Consider the following 15,760-nt stretch of genomic DNA (forward strand, 5'->3'; position numbering starts at 1 on the left):
GTCCACGATTACCTGTTAGGATTACACCGTTGGGAAAACGAAATGAAACGAACGAAACGAAAAAGAAACGTAACGAAACGAAACGAAACGAAAGATAGGTCCCATCATTTCATTGCATGTGATTGTTGCATTTAACCCCAATAGTGGGGTCACTTACTGAGTATTTCTTTAAATACTCAGGCCATGTGCTACTACATTTTTCAGGTTAAGGCAAGGCATTCCTGTACGGCTGACGACGGCATCGCAACTCGAGATCATGGCACATGCATAGGCTAGTGGTATTTATTTTCCTAGACTTAGGATAGAATAAGATGTTTTAAACTTAAACGCTTATTTATTTTATTTCGGGTCTTTTGTTGTGTCGTTTAAAGATGTTTTCGAAACACGTAAGTCCATGGCTGTGTTTTTAAGTTAAAGGTTATGTTTTATGAAATTTAAATGAAGTATTCCGCATTCAATGTTTATGGTATGTATACAGTAGCGACCTTAAATTAAGTGGAAAATTTCGGGTCGTTACATAACCTATCTTATAGTAAGACCACTTATCTGATTAGTTTATACTGGTGTCACCAATTTATCCTTAATGAAAGTTCGATTTTGCCCTCTGTATCCAAGCCAACCTATATGAATCCATGTCATCAATTTCACGTTCAATTCTCTAACTCTTACCATTGTAATAACCTAAAATAATGATAATATGTATTTGTATTTATTATTGTTCTGTTTGTTAATAATAATAATAATAATAAATTAATTAATTAAAAAAACGAAAAATCGAAAACGAAGCAGCTGCTGTAAAGGGGGATGAGGGGCAATGGACGCATAGGCTGGAGGCATGGGAATGATGAAGGGATTGGTACATGGTGTGGAAGCGAATTAGGGTCTTGATTAGGCTTTAAAAAGAAAGAAAAACGAAGAACAGCGAACAGAGGAAAAGCCAGAAAACAGAGGAGGAAAAATTCTAAGATTTCGAGTTTTGGTTGCTTAAGTTTGGTTGTCAATCGAGGGTAAGGGAAGAGAGGTTGTTGCTGAGGAATCCTTTGAGGAAGGGGATACGGCCACGAGCTGAATCGGACGGTTGTTCGAAGGTAACGAAAAACCCATATCACCGAACCTTTAAATCTCGATATCTTGGTTCATATTGCATAATAAATTATGAAATAGGGCTTGTTAGAACCGTAATTAGGAGATCTGTTGTAGAAAAAGTCAGAACGAAATCCAAGCTGTAGAGATGGAATATTGTTTTGGGACATAACGGGTATTAAAGGAAAAGTTTGGAAAATTTGCAGGAAATAGAGGTTGAAGACAAGCGCGTGAGGGACACGCGAGGTGCGTGGGAGGCCGCGAGTGAAAGTGCGACTGTGCGCGGATCAGGTGCATGAGAAACGATTCCCCGATCTTGTGTTGGCGCGTGAGGGCGCGTGAGAAGGTATTTTGGCTCCCGGTTTGTCCCGTTCGACTCCTTTTGACCTATCCTACCAAAATTGGTCTATACTTATGTTGAAATTGATAAAATATAGTTCTAATAGGAAGGAATTGTGTTGGAATACCTATTAAACGTACATTCAAGGGGGGGAAAGGAGTTTCGAAACCAAGTAACTAGCATATCGAACTTTGAACTAGTTCTTAACTTGCTTTACAACACGTGAGTATGTTGTTTACCTGATTAAGAGCTTAGTATGTTAAGATGAGCTTTGACGATATTGAATGTTTATTGTGACGGCTTGCTTGTGATGTAAGCATGATATAAATGATTGTCAGAATGTTCTATGTGTTGAACATGATAAATGTATGAAAGCATGTAGTAAATGTGAGTATGTTATGCATGTTGATGGAAAGATTATGACTCTAGGACATGCTTATTGGTTGTTGAGCCATGGCTTATTTATATGAGTATGATAGTCAACTAATTCCCGCGGAGTTCCTAGCCAACGCGCTGTGTGCTAAGTCAGGGAGCATGAGTACTCTTGACCGTTGGTATATGAGATAAACAGGCCGCCAGAGAAATTAGTAGACGGGCCGTATTTGACCGAAAGCGAGTCTTGTATACGAGTCCGAAAATTCTAGATAAGCATATCAAAAGAGAGTCAATAACCTAAGCTGGAGGTAGCTGAGATACCTCATTAACGAACAGATGACCCTAGTAAGATAAACTAGGAGTCAATGACGAATAAAACTTAAAAACACCTAGAAAGATTAGTTATGAACTCGTAAATGATAAGCTAGCTACTTACTGGGTAATCTAATTACTCATCAAAATTATTATAACTTTTCTTTCCAGATTTAGATGATGCAGGCCAACCGAGGACGAGACCAGTGGGTTAGAGACTACTGGAAATCCATGTCTGGGTCTGTTTATGTAATTATGCTTTCGTTGTCAAGAATTTACTTTGGTCGTTTTAAGTTTTTAAAAGTACTGGTTTTAAATGTTTTACTGGATGTTTATAGAAATATTTTGAGATTTATGATTAGATGTCAGAGTTTGTTATCGTTGTCGATGGTAACTTCTGTTAATCGCATTGTCGATGAGCGGGTGTTACAACAATAGTTCATGTACTAGATTTCATGCGAGCATTAAAGACTTTGCAGGGCTAAAGTCTTGAAACGTTATAATATACATCTAAATATATATATATATATTCTATTTATATTAAGATTTCATTTTCTATTTTTTATTTGGAGTGACTATTTTCTTGTCTTCTTTGCCGCTTTTATCTCTTGATTTTTGTTAGAGATATTCTGAGCCAATTTTAATTCATTTTTGTAATAGCCCAAAAATAAATAAAGAAAAAAATAAATAAAAATAATTATAAAGGAGCCGTTAAAATAATAATAATAATAAACAAATAAACAAAAAACAATATTTCCCCGCTTCTCTCCACTAATCTCTGGTCGCCCACAATTATCTCTCCTCAACTCATCATACACCAAAAAGTAAGGGTTACTGCAAAAAGAAACAGAAAAACAATAATGGTCATATTTACTTGAGAAAAAAGAATGAGAATGACCTTTACCCAATTGAGATTCGCAGTAGATTTACGTGAATATAGATATGATCAATAAGGTATATATTAAATCTTCATTTTCTTTTATCCTATCTTTTCAACCAATTATAGTTAGATCTTCATTGAATTATTAAAATGATGTCAATCTTTTATATGATTTTAGTAAATCAGTCAGATTAGTAATATTAAATTAAATTTTTATCAAGTAGCCAAATGAATAGATTAAAAATAGAATGACCAAGAAAACTTATGAATAGGAAACACTGAGATAAAGAAATAGGAAACCAAAGATTTGGAAACAAAATCCACTAGAAATTTGGAATACATAAGAGAATTAAATTAAGAGGCAACCGATCAAAAAAAATTAGGGAATTAAAAACCACAAACTAAATACAGGGGTAAACATAGAGAGTAAATACAGACAGTAGTAAAGCTCAGAATAACTTGAAATAGCTACTTTCTTATACAACCGTAACCATGAAAAATAAGATTTTTAATAAAAATATAATTATAGATATATAACATTTCAAGACTTTTAATGATGGACCAATGTAAATTAGAGAAATGATGCTGTAGAGTTCGAACCTGAAACTAATGTCATGGGCTCATATAGGTTGACTCGGATTTCAAAGGACGGAATCGAACTTTCATTAAAGATATATTCGTGACAACGACTTAAGCTAGCCAAGTAAGTGACCTTACTATCGGCATGGTTATATTTGCTGTTAACACGTGCCCCGTGGTTCTGCACGTGTCATATATATTGATATGTGTGAATTGTCTGTGGATCGATATATTTCTTATTTGTTATGTATATGTTATAATATGTGAATTGTTTGATAATAATTATGGTACGATGTGTTCAATGATATGTTTGAGATAGGATACGAGAAGGATGCACAAAACGAAATGTAACGATAAGAGTAAAATACGTTCATGAAACGTTAAGGTTAGGTTACATACCGGAGTGATATGAATAACAGAGATTGATGGAAGAATACGGTTAGGCTACGGGTAGAAAGGGATAGGTTTGTGATAGATTGATAGAACGATAGCGTTAGGTTACGTTCTTGTGATGATATGACTGAGGTACGTTTACGTAATGATATGTCTGTGATAGGTATAAGAACGTTAAGGCTATGATAAGTTAGAAACCGATATGACTACGATTTATGTTATGACTTGTTTATGATATGATATATTGTGATGCAATATGTCATGGTATGATGTGTATATGATGAAATGTTATGTTAAAAGCATAGAACGTTATGTTAGGTCTCTTAAATTGTGTGTATACAACATGATATGAATGACATGAAATTACGATAAATGGTGTGAATGTTTGCTGAATCCACCACACCTAAATGGGGGTGAGAGTTCTCTTATTTATAATCATTTACAGGATACAGAAATATGGTAAATTACAAATAATATGGAAATAGTAATAAAAAGAAAGAATAATAAATGAATGCAATATATTTGCCTTTAATAAAAGGGCAAATATGGTAACCCGTAATGTAAGGCAAATATCTAGATATTTGCCTTATAATGAACGGTCAACTATCCTTAACACCCCCCGCATGCTGAGCGTCGGATTTGAACGAACGTGAAGCTTGGATCTAAAAAATTCAAAGAGAGGTCGAGAAATACTCTTTGTGAAGATGTCAGCAACTTGGAGATGAGAGGGTACATATTGTGTGCGAAGTTTGCCAGCGGTAACAAGTTCTCGAAGGAAATGATAATCTAGTTCAACATGTTTGGCCCGCTTGTGAGAAACGGAATTAGAGCTAAAAAAAATAGCACTTTTGTTGTCACATAAGAGTAAGGGCTGCTGTGAAATAGGAACCTTGAGGTCATGCAAAAGATGCGTAACCCAAAGAAGTTCAGCAGCAGTTGTGGCAAGAGCACGATACTCAGATTCACAGCTGGAGCGTGAGACAGTAGGTTGCTTTTTGGCACTCCAAGAAACGAGATTGTTACCAAGATAAATAGAATAACCGGATGTAGAACGACGAGTATCGGGACAACCAGCCCAGTCAGCATCTGAATAAGCGACTAGCGTACTAGGAATAGTGGATGGACGAAAGGTAAGACCAAAATGGAGTGTTCCTTTGACATAGCGAAGAATACGTTTGACAACAAGAAAGTGATCTGCAGTAGGGGCATGCAAGAATTGACTGACAGAATTGACAGCATAGGCAATATCTGGACGCGTAATAGTCAAGTACTGAAGGGCGCCAACAAGAGATCTGTAGAGAGTAGGATCAGAGAAAGGAGAACCATCAGCAGTCAGATGTTGAGAAACAACCATGGGAGTGTGAACTGGTTTGCTATCGAGCAACTGAGCACGAGTAAGAATATCTCGAGCATATTTTAACTGACTAATAAAGAGACCATCAGGAGTGGGTGAAGCTTCAAGACCAAGAAAGTAACTGAGAGAACCCAAATCTTTGGTAGCAAACTTAGAATGAAGCTTGCGAGTAAAGCTGTCAATAAGAGATGAGTTGTTGCCGGTAACAATAATGTCATCAACATAAAGAAGCAAATAGATAATGTTAGATTGCTGATGAAAGACAAAAAGGGACGTGTCAGCGCGACTGCAAGAAAACCCAAGTGTGAGAAGATATGAGCTAAAACGCTGAAACCAAGCACGAGGAGCTTGCTTTAAACCATAGAGAGCTTTCTTTAATAGACAAACATGAGTGGGAAATCGAGGATCAATATACCCAGGAGGTTGTTCCATATGAACATGCTCAATAAGAGTTCTATTGAGAAAAACATTCTTGACATCAAGTTGTCGAAGAGGCCATTTATTTGTGACTGCAATAGAAAGCACAACACGGACAGTGGTAGCTTTGACAACCGGACTGAAAGTGTCAGTGTAGTCAAGACCAGGAACCTGAGTATAACCTTTGGCAACAAGACGAGCCTTGAAACGCTCGATGAATCCATCAGACAAATATTTAATACGAAACACCCATTTAGAGCCCACGATGTTGGTGTTGGCAGGGCGAGGAACCAAAGTCCAAGTATCATTTTGTTGTAATGCTCGAATTTTTTCATCCATGGCAGCCACCCAAGCAGGATTCTTAGACGGAGATTTGAATTCTTTTGGCTCAGTGGATGCAAGAAGAGCAGAAAGAAGTCTAGATGAGCCCAAAATACCAAGATTTGCTGGATGACGAGACTTGAATATACCAGCTTTGGCTCGTGTGATCATAGGATGAGTGCCCAAAGAAGAGAAATCAACAGGAGGTTCAATAGAGGTCGAATTAGAAGTTGAGGGTGGCAAAGTGGAACCTGCAAGAGAAGTATCACCTTGCACAGACTCATCTACAAGATCAGAACAAATATCACACGGGGATGAACTGGATCGAGGAGTTTGCGGTGATGAAGTGGTAGGGGGGGGATGAATCAATATGATGAAGATGTGGTTCCAAGAAATTTGAAATAGGAATAGAGGAAAGAGGTTGGGTCTGGGAGCTAGGGATAGCAGGAAATTGAGTTTCATCAAATTGAGCATGACAGGTGATATATAACTTAGTGGTGGCGGGATCAAGACAGCGGAACCCTTTATGGGCAGGACTATAACCCAAAAAAATACAAGAAATGCTGCGGGGAGAAAGCTTGTTAGGCATATAATCACGCAAATAAGGATAAACACGACAACCAAAGGGATGAAAATTGTCATAATGTGGAGTGTAGCCATAAAGGAGTTCAAAGGGTGACTTACCTCCAAGAAGTGGAGTAGGCAACCGGTTGATAATATAAGCTGCAGTGCTGAAGGCGTCAACCCAAAAACGAGGAGAAAGATGAGAGTGAAAGAGAAGGGCCAAGCCAGTCTCAGTCACATGACGATGTTTTCTCTCAGCACGACCATTTTGAGCAGGTGTATATGGACAAGAGAGTTGATGGTGGATGCCAGAATTACGTAAATGAGTTTTAAAACAAGTACTAGTAAATTCGGTACCACCATTGTTTTGAAATACCTTGATACGAGAAGAATATTGATTTTCCACAAATTTTTGAAATTGAAGAAAAATATCAAAAAAATCAGATTTAAATTTTAAAGGGTAAAACCAAGTGAATCGAGAATAATCATCAATAAAAATAACATAATAAAGAAAACCCGAATTTGATTTGACGGGAGAAGGACCCCAAAGATCACAATGAATAAGATCTAACACATGAGACAACCTACGTTCATTGCGGGAATAAGGCAATCGATGACTTTTCGCAAGCTGACAAGTGTTACATAATGATGGAGAAGGCAATAAAGACGTAAGAGAAAGATGACATTTTCTATTTAAAAAAGAAATAACAGACTGATTCACATGACCTAGACGAGCATGCCATAAATCATATGAAGCATGTAAAGATTTGTTTTTAAGGGCTGAAATAAAAGCAGAGTTGCCGCGCTCCAGCACATATAGCCCTCCATCTCTTTTACCGGTTGCCACCACCCTTCCTGTTTGACGATTCTGGATAGTAATAAGATTATTAGTAAATGTAACGGAGAGAGGAAAATCAGACGTTAATTTACTTATGGAGAGAAGATTTGTAGTGAGGTGAGGGACAACCAAGACATCTAACAAGTGAATATTTGGAACAGGAGAAAGAGTACCGGTGTGGGTAATGGGTAGGGATGCACCGTTTTCTACAATCACAGAGTCCTTACCCGTGTAATTTTTAGACTGATCCAGAATAGATGGGTCGGCAGTCATATGGGCCAAAGCTCCAGTGTCCAGAAACCAATCAGCAGCATCGGGTCCAGCAATAGAACATGATGTGTTAAGGGCTTCAGCAAAGTGAGCATGAGAAGAATCAGGTCAAACATACCGTTGGTTGCAGCGGTCAGCATAATGGCCCTCTTTGCGGCATATTTGGCAGTGAGGTGGTCGACGATCTTGACTTGAGTGGGTTCGTCCTCGATTAGAAGAGTTGTTTTTGTGAGAATAAGAACGACCTCGCTGGTTGGTAAAGGAAGCAGGGTGACTTCCATGGGTGTGACCACGATTAGTGACTGTGAATGCTATAGGAGTGGAGTTAGAGGACTCAAGGGAGCGCTGGAACAACTCAAAACTTTCAGCTTTAGAGACTAAATCTGCAAAACAGGGGATAGAGGTGAGAGCCATCTGAGCAGTAGAAAAGGCTGAAAATTCGGTGCCGAGTCCACAAAGGAACCAGTGCACTTTATCAATGTTCTCTACCGGTCTGCCAATGGCATGATGTTGGTCACAAATTTTTTTGAAGGGACGGGCATACTCAGCAACAGGTTTGGTGCCACGTTTCATCAACTGCAAGTCATCCTTGAGTCTCAGTTCACGAGCTTTCGACTGATGGCTGAACATAGTTTCCAACGCAAGCCAAACATCATGTGCAGTAGAGAGACCAACGACAACAGCCATGGCTTCCTCAGTGAGAGAGGAGAGTAGGAGACAAAGAATTCGTTGATCGGCTGCTCTCCATGCCAAATATTTGGGGTTGAGTGTTGAAGAGGTTTTTGGTTCAAAGAGAGGTGGTGGGAACCATAGTTCCATCGACCTAGCCCAACATGTCTTGACTCTCAAGAAGAGGGAGAAGTTGGCTTTTCCAAAGAAGATAATTGGAGGAAGAAAGTTTGATGGTGATCATATGGATTAGAGTATTGAAAGGAAGAAGATGATAAGAAGATTCGGAAGCCATAGAGAAAAAAAGAATCAGGGTTGTTAAACCAGAAGGGCTCTGATACCATGTGAATGTTTGCTGAATCCACCACACCTAAATGGGGGTGAGAGTTCTCTTATTTATAATCATTTACAGGATACAAAAATATGGTAAATTACAAATAATATGGAAATAGTAATAAAAGGAAGGAATAATAAATGAATGCAATATATTTGTCTTTAATAAAAGGGCAAATATGGTAACCCGTAATGTAAGGCAAATATCTAGATATTTGCCTTATAATGAACGGTCAACTATCCTTAACAAATGGCATGAAATATAACTCCGTTAGAATTATGTATGATTTGAGAACTGAAGAATGAGAAACGATATGATATGAATGATGAACGATATCTGAAACGATATGAAAAATGATATGATATGTACATAATGCTAGCGGGGTTGTATTAAAGGATAATGAAAATGGAAAAGTTTTGGGACCTCATGCATTATGTGTGCTGATGCATTTGGGGGGATACCCCTATCCCATCACGAGGGTACGAATGCATACATCCAATGACAAGACAACGATCGTTATGCTTTGCATAGCGTTGTCGTGACGGTTACTAGTTCTAACGGGTTCCAGCATAAGGGGCACCCAGGTATGCCCATCGGATAAGGAAAGTGGTCCAGCGGTGTGCAAACTAGCTGGTGAGCCCATACTCGCACGTATGGGCTGTGTGTAGAGTACATGGTACACGTCCAAAATTACCCGTTAGGACAGCACCGTAGAGAAAACGAAATGAAACGAAACGAAAGATAGGTCCCATCATTTTATTGCATGTGATTGTTGCATTTAAACCCAATAGTGGGGTCACTTACTGAGTATTTCTTTAAATACTCAAGTCATGTGCTACTACATTTTTCAGGGTAAGGCAAGGCATTTGTGATGACGGTATCGCAACTCGAGACCATGACACATGCATAGGGTAGTGGTATTTATTTTCTTAGACTTAGGTTAAACTAGGATATTTTTTTTGTAACGACAAAAAATTTTCTACTTAATTTGAGGTCACTACTGTATACGTACCATAAACATTGAATGCGGAAGACTTCATTTAAATTCCATAAACATAACCTTTAACTTAAAACACGGTCATGGACTTATGTGTTTCGAAAACATCTTTAAAACAACACAACAAAAGACCCGAAATAAAATAAATAAGCGTTTAAGTTTAAAACATCTTATTCTATCCCAAGTCTAAGAAAATAAATACCACTATCCTATGCATGTGCCATGATCTCGAGTTGCGATGCCGTCGTCAGCCGTACAGGAATGCCTTGCCTTAACCTGAAAAATATGTAGTAGCACATGGCTTGAGTATTTAAAGAAATACTTAGTAAGTGATCCCACTATTGGGGTTAAATGCAACAATCACATGCAATGAAATGATGGGATCTATCTTTCGTTTCGTTTCGTTTTTCCTACGGGGCTGTCCTAATGGGTAATCGTGGACGTGTACCATATACTCTACACACAGCCCGTACGTGCGAGTATGGGCTCACCAGCTAGTTCGCACACCGCTGGGCCACTGTCCTTAGTCGGTGGGCATACTCTGGGAGCCCCTTATGCCGGGACCCGTTAAAACTAGAACCGTCACGGCAGCGCTATGCAATGCATAACGATCGTTGTCCTACCATTGAATGTACGCGTCCGTACCCTCGTGATGAGATGGGGGTATCCCCCAGATGCATGAACACACATAATGCATGAGGTCCCCCTATTTCTACATTTATCTTTAATGACCATAACCCCCTTGTCGCGTTCCAGACTTCATGTCATTCTCATTTTCATTTCACATTTCATACACATTTCTATCGGGGTTATGGTTCCAAACAGTTTACCGTGTTTCATGTCATACAATTCATGCTGTTCACATTCACATATTCCATACAAACATGTCATAATCATTCAAGGACCTCATATCGTTACATGCATTACACATCACATCAGACTAAAAGCATACATAGCATACATTCACGTTCACATAACTATGTACTTAAGCACAATAATCTAGCATACAATGTATCATATCATAAACAAGTCATAACTTAAACACTTCATAGTCATATCGTTCTCTAACTTACCATAGCCTTAACGTTCTTATACCTATCACAGACATATCATTACGTAACATACCTTAGTCATATCGTCACAAGAACGTACCCTAACGCTATCGTTCTATCAATCTATCACAAACCTATCCCTTTCTACCCATAACCTAACTGTATTCTTTCATCAATCTCTCTTATCCATAGCACTCCGATATGTAACCTAACCTTAACGTTTCATGAACGTATCTTACTTCTATCGTTACATTTCGTTTTGTGCGTCCTTCTCGTATCCTATCTCAAACATATCATTGAGCACATCGTACCATAATTATTATCATACAAACCACATATAATAACATAACATAACATATAGGAAACATATCGATCCACAGACAATTCACACATAAAAATATATATGACACGTGCAGAACCACAGGGCACGTGTCAACATCAAATATAACCATGCCGATAGTAAGGTCAGTTACTTGGTTATCTTAAGTCGTTGTCACGAATATATCCTTAATGAAAGTTCGATTCCGTCGTTATCCTTAATGAAAGTCCATTGAACTCCAAGTCAACTTATATGAGCCCATGACATTAGTTTCGGGTTTGAACTCTACAACATTATTTCTCTAATTTACATTGGTCCATTGTTAAAAATCTTGAAATGTTATATATCTATAATTATATTAACAATCTTATTTTTCATGGTTACCGTTGTATAAGAAAGTAATACACCTAATTCAAGGTATTCTGGGCTTTACTATTCTATGTATTTACCTATTTACCTTTCCCTCTATATTTAGTTTATGTTTTTTAATTCGGAAAGTATTTACCGTCTGTATTTACCTTTCCCTCTATATTTAGTTTGTGGTTTTTAATTCCGAATTTTTTTTTATTTTTTTATCCGTTGCCTTTTAATTCCTTTATCATGTAGTTTGTGGTTTTTAATTCCCAATTTTTTTTTTTATCTGTTGCCGTTTAATTCTGTTCTGATGTAGTTGTGGTTTTTAATTCCGAATTTTTTTTTATTTTTTTATCTGTTGCCTTTTAATTCTGTTTTCATGTATTCCAAATTTACAGTGGATCTCTTTTCCAAATCTTTCATTGTCTCAGTTTCCTATTTACTTAGGGTTTCATATTCATAAGTTTTTTTTGGCCCTTCTATCCTTGATCTATTCATTTGGCTACGGATAAAAATTTAATCTAATATTACTTTAGTTTCTAACTCTAAACCAGTGTAATGATCGAAGGAAGATCTAATTATAATTGGTTGTGATTTCTAAAAAAAATAGGATAAAAGAAAATGAAGATTTAATATATTGATCAGATCGATCACGTAAATCTCAGCAAATCTCAACTATTTAAAGGCCATTCTCTTTTTTTTTTCACTAAGTAAATCTGACATATTTAATATATTGATAAGATCTATCTTCACTGAATCTCCGCGAATCTCAACCGGTAAAGACCATTCTAATTTTTTTATTTTCACTAAGTAAATCTGACTATTATTGTTTTTCTTTATTTTTGCAGTAACTGTCACTTTCTGCAAGGACGGGTTGAAGAGAGATAATTGTGAGAAGAGATGAGAGGTTAGTGGAGAGAAGAGGGAAATGTTGTTTTTTTTGTTTATTTATTATTATTTTAACTATTCTTTATAATTATTTTTATTTTATTATTGTTGTTCTGTTTCTTTTTGCAGACTGTCACTACGTAAGGATGGGTTGAAAGAGATAATTATGAGAAAGGATGAGAGGTTAGTGGAGAGAAGAGGGAAATGTTGTTTTTTTGTTTATTTATTATTATTTTAACTAGTTTTTATAATTATTTTTATTTGTTTATTTATTTTTAGACTATTACATTTTTAATTAAACTCTTATTCATTTTATTTAGTGTTGTGTAGTTTTAAAAATGTTTTAAAAACACGTAAGTCTGTTTTAAGATAAAAGTTATGTTTTTTTTGTTGTGTCGTTTTATTTAATCTTTTGTTGTGTCTGTTTTTTTTGTATTTTTTTCTTTTGATATTGTATTTTGGTATTTCCTATTTCCTATTTTGGCTCTTTTTCTCTGCTCTCTATTTATTTATTTTTTCCTTTCTACTCTGTATTCCCTCTTTTCTTTCTTTCCTTTTGATTTATTTTATTTTATTTTTTATTTTGTTATCAGCACTTTTGCTTCTCTCGGGTTTTTCTATTTTTTCTTCTATCTCAGGTATTCTGATTAATTCTTCTTCTCAATTTTTTTTTTCCTCTTATCTTTACTTTTTTTTTCAATTCTTTTAATTATGTTAATATTTAAATTTACAAATATCACAATCTAAATAAAATTAAGATAAACAAAAATGAATGATTTAATATATTCGACCCCATCTCTTTTAATGTAAATTTGAATGCCATTTTTGTTTTTCTATTTCATTTTTTTGCTAAATTTGAATGCAATTTTTGGTTTCCGTTTCTTTTACTTGTTTTTGTTTTTTTTTTTCATTTGAATCTATTTTCCAAATCTTCCTCTCTTTCTTATCTATGTATTTTTTTTTCCTTTTGATTTTGTGAGAGTATTTTGACCAATTTTAATTGCTTTGGTATGATAATTTCTATATAAATAATAGGTTAATAACTGAAAAAGGAAAAGGTAAATCGACTCCTTTTCAAATGACGTATCTCTCCCATTATCTTAATTGTCTAACCATCTCTCCATTATATCTCTCCATTTTTCAAATGACCTCTCTCTCCCATTATCTTAACTATCTCTCCATGATTGTCTAACCATCTTTCCATTATATCTCTCTTTCTTCTCCCAGAGAATTATTGGTATTTTAGGGATATTTCAGGGAGGGGGAGAAGGAGTCAATTACTTTTTTTATTCTTTAATATGTGTTCTTGTTTTGATAAGTTGTTTTTCCACCCAATGCATATTTCATCTTAAAATTGCTCATTTAATATGTTATTCGAGCATTAATTTAAAATTTTGACATTTAATCTTGGATATTACACTTTAAAACTTACATTTTAAGCATTGAATCCTCTAAAAATTAATTTCCTATTGTAACTCTTATTGGTTCTTCCCTTTTCGTTATTGGTATTTAATTTCCTTTGTTTTTATTTTATTTTTATTTTTTTATTAATACTCTCATTTGCATATGGAATGAGATTGTAACATCACTCCTTATATCTTAATTGTGAATGTGCAAAAGAGTTACACGTTAATTGATAATTGTTTAAATCCTTGTTTTCTAAGTATTTTCATAACCCTATAGTTTGCTTCCTTGTATTCAAAACATGCTACTACTTATTAGATTGCAAATTGACTTGGATTCGAATCGGAGTGTTTTATCAAAATTGAATGCATACATGAGCGACTTAAACTACTTGAATCCAAACATGTGATTGAGTGTTGCGAGGTTCTTTATGTATTCTTCACTTGTTTTTGCAACAATATTTTACATAAAGATCCGAGGACGAATCTTCTTGAAGAAGGGGAAAATGATATGAACCAAGGCATCTCAATCGTGCAATATTAATGTCACGTTAAAAAGAATCAAACTTCATTTATGCAATACAGTCTTCAAGAAACTTCAAGTGGGGTTTCCTTTATTCTTAGATAGTTACAAATTTATAATAGATAATTTGAAAACTAAATTGATAGTGTTTCATTAATGTTTTTTAAGTTTTAAGATTTTTTTATATTTATTTTTAGGTTACATTTATACCGTGGTTCATTATGGTCCTAAAGTATAAAGGTTGCAAACTCTTGAAATGCTTCATATCTGTAAAGGGGACTAGGAAAATGTAACGACCCGGGAAAGAAAAAAAAAAATATATATATATAATAAATAAATGAAAACGAAAAAAAAAAAAAAAAACCCAGTCACCGGAAAACCCGCAGCTTTCCGGCGACCGCCGAGTTTCGCGGAACCCACGCGAAACGACGGCCACAGCACGCCCACCCTCAGCCCAGCATCTTCAGAACACCTGCAACGGGAGGAAAGAGAGAAAATTTTGAGAGAGAGAGAGAGATTTTGGACAAACGCCGGCGAGTGTCCAGTTTCTTCGACGAGCCCTCAAACCACCCTTAAACCAACACCAAACGACCTGTTACTACCATAAGAGAGATCCCTAACGAAAGCACAATAACTAGGGTGTGTTTTGTGTTATTTCGTAAGTGTCGTCGTCGTTAAACCGAGGTCGGAAAATTAGGTTTCTTAATCGATTCTTAGATCTATGGCTTTTAGGAGCTTTTAGGCCGCAAAACTCCCAAAAAGGAAAGAAGGACGACGAACAAAGAAGAAAAGGGGAAGGAAGAGAACCCAAATCGGCAACGGAAACGCTGCGGGAAGGAGAGAGAAAGCTCGCCGGAAAATCGGCCAAAGTCGGGTAAGGAAGACGAGATCCACGGATCCGGGTCAACCCGAACCCAGAACCCGGGAGAGCCAGCCCGTTCCTCCCGTAGCCTCTGCCTTCGGCCCAGCCCAACTACAGCGGCCCAACCCTCAAACCGGCCCAGAAGCTACGGTTCAGTTGAACCAACCCAGACTAGATCCACGGTCCAATTGAGCCGGCCTGCAAACCAAACACTTGCGGCCTAGCCCAGTAAGCCGAGGCCCAACGTTTAGCCTTGGCCCAGTAGCCTTCCACAGCCCGCGACCCGAACCACAACCCGAACCGGACTGCGACCCGCGCTTCGACCCGACACTACTGCCCGACATGGCTTTCTCTGCTGCTGCCATGTGTCACACAGCGGCGCGACAGTCCCTCGGCTCGGCTCGGCGCAAACGGCTCAGGCTCCCTCCGGTGACGCTCCGGCGGCTCCAGCGGCTGTTCGGCTCGGCTCACCTATTTTTAGCCCGGTTTCTACTGTTTCAACCCTCCCGAATCTATTTTCGGCCCCGATTAAGGTATCCGAGGCCATTTTAGAGCTGTATTTCACATTTATTAAATTATAGGTAAATTAATTGTAAAATACTAACTGAAAGTGGTGAACGGTGTGGTAGGAAA

Source organism: Cucurbita moschata, unplaced genomic scaffold, assembly GCF_002738365.1.
Source record: "Cucurbita moschata cultivar Rifu unplaced genomic scaffold, Cmos_1.0 Cmo_Scf00066, whole genome shotgun sequence".
In the NCBI taxonomy this organism is placed as follows: Eukaryota; Viridiplantae; Streptophyta; class Magnoliopsida; order Cucurbitales; family Cucurbitaceae; genus Cucurbita; species Cucurbita moschata.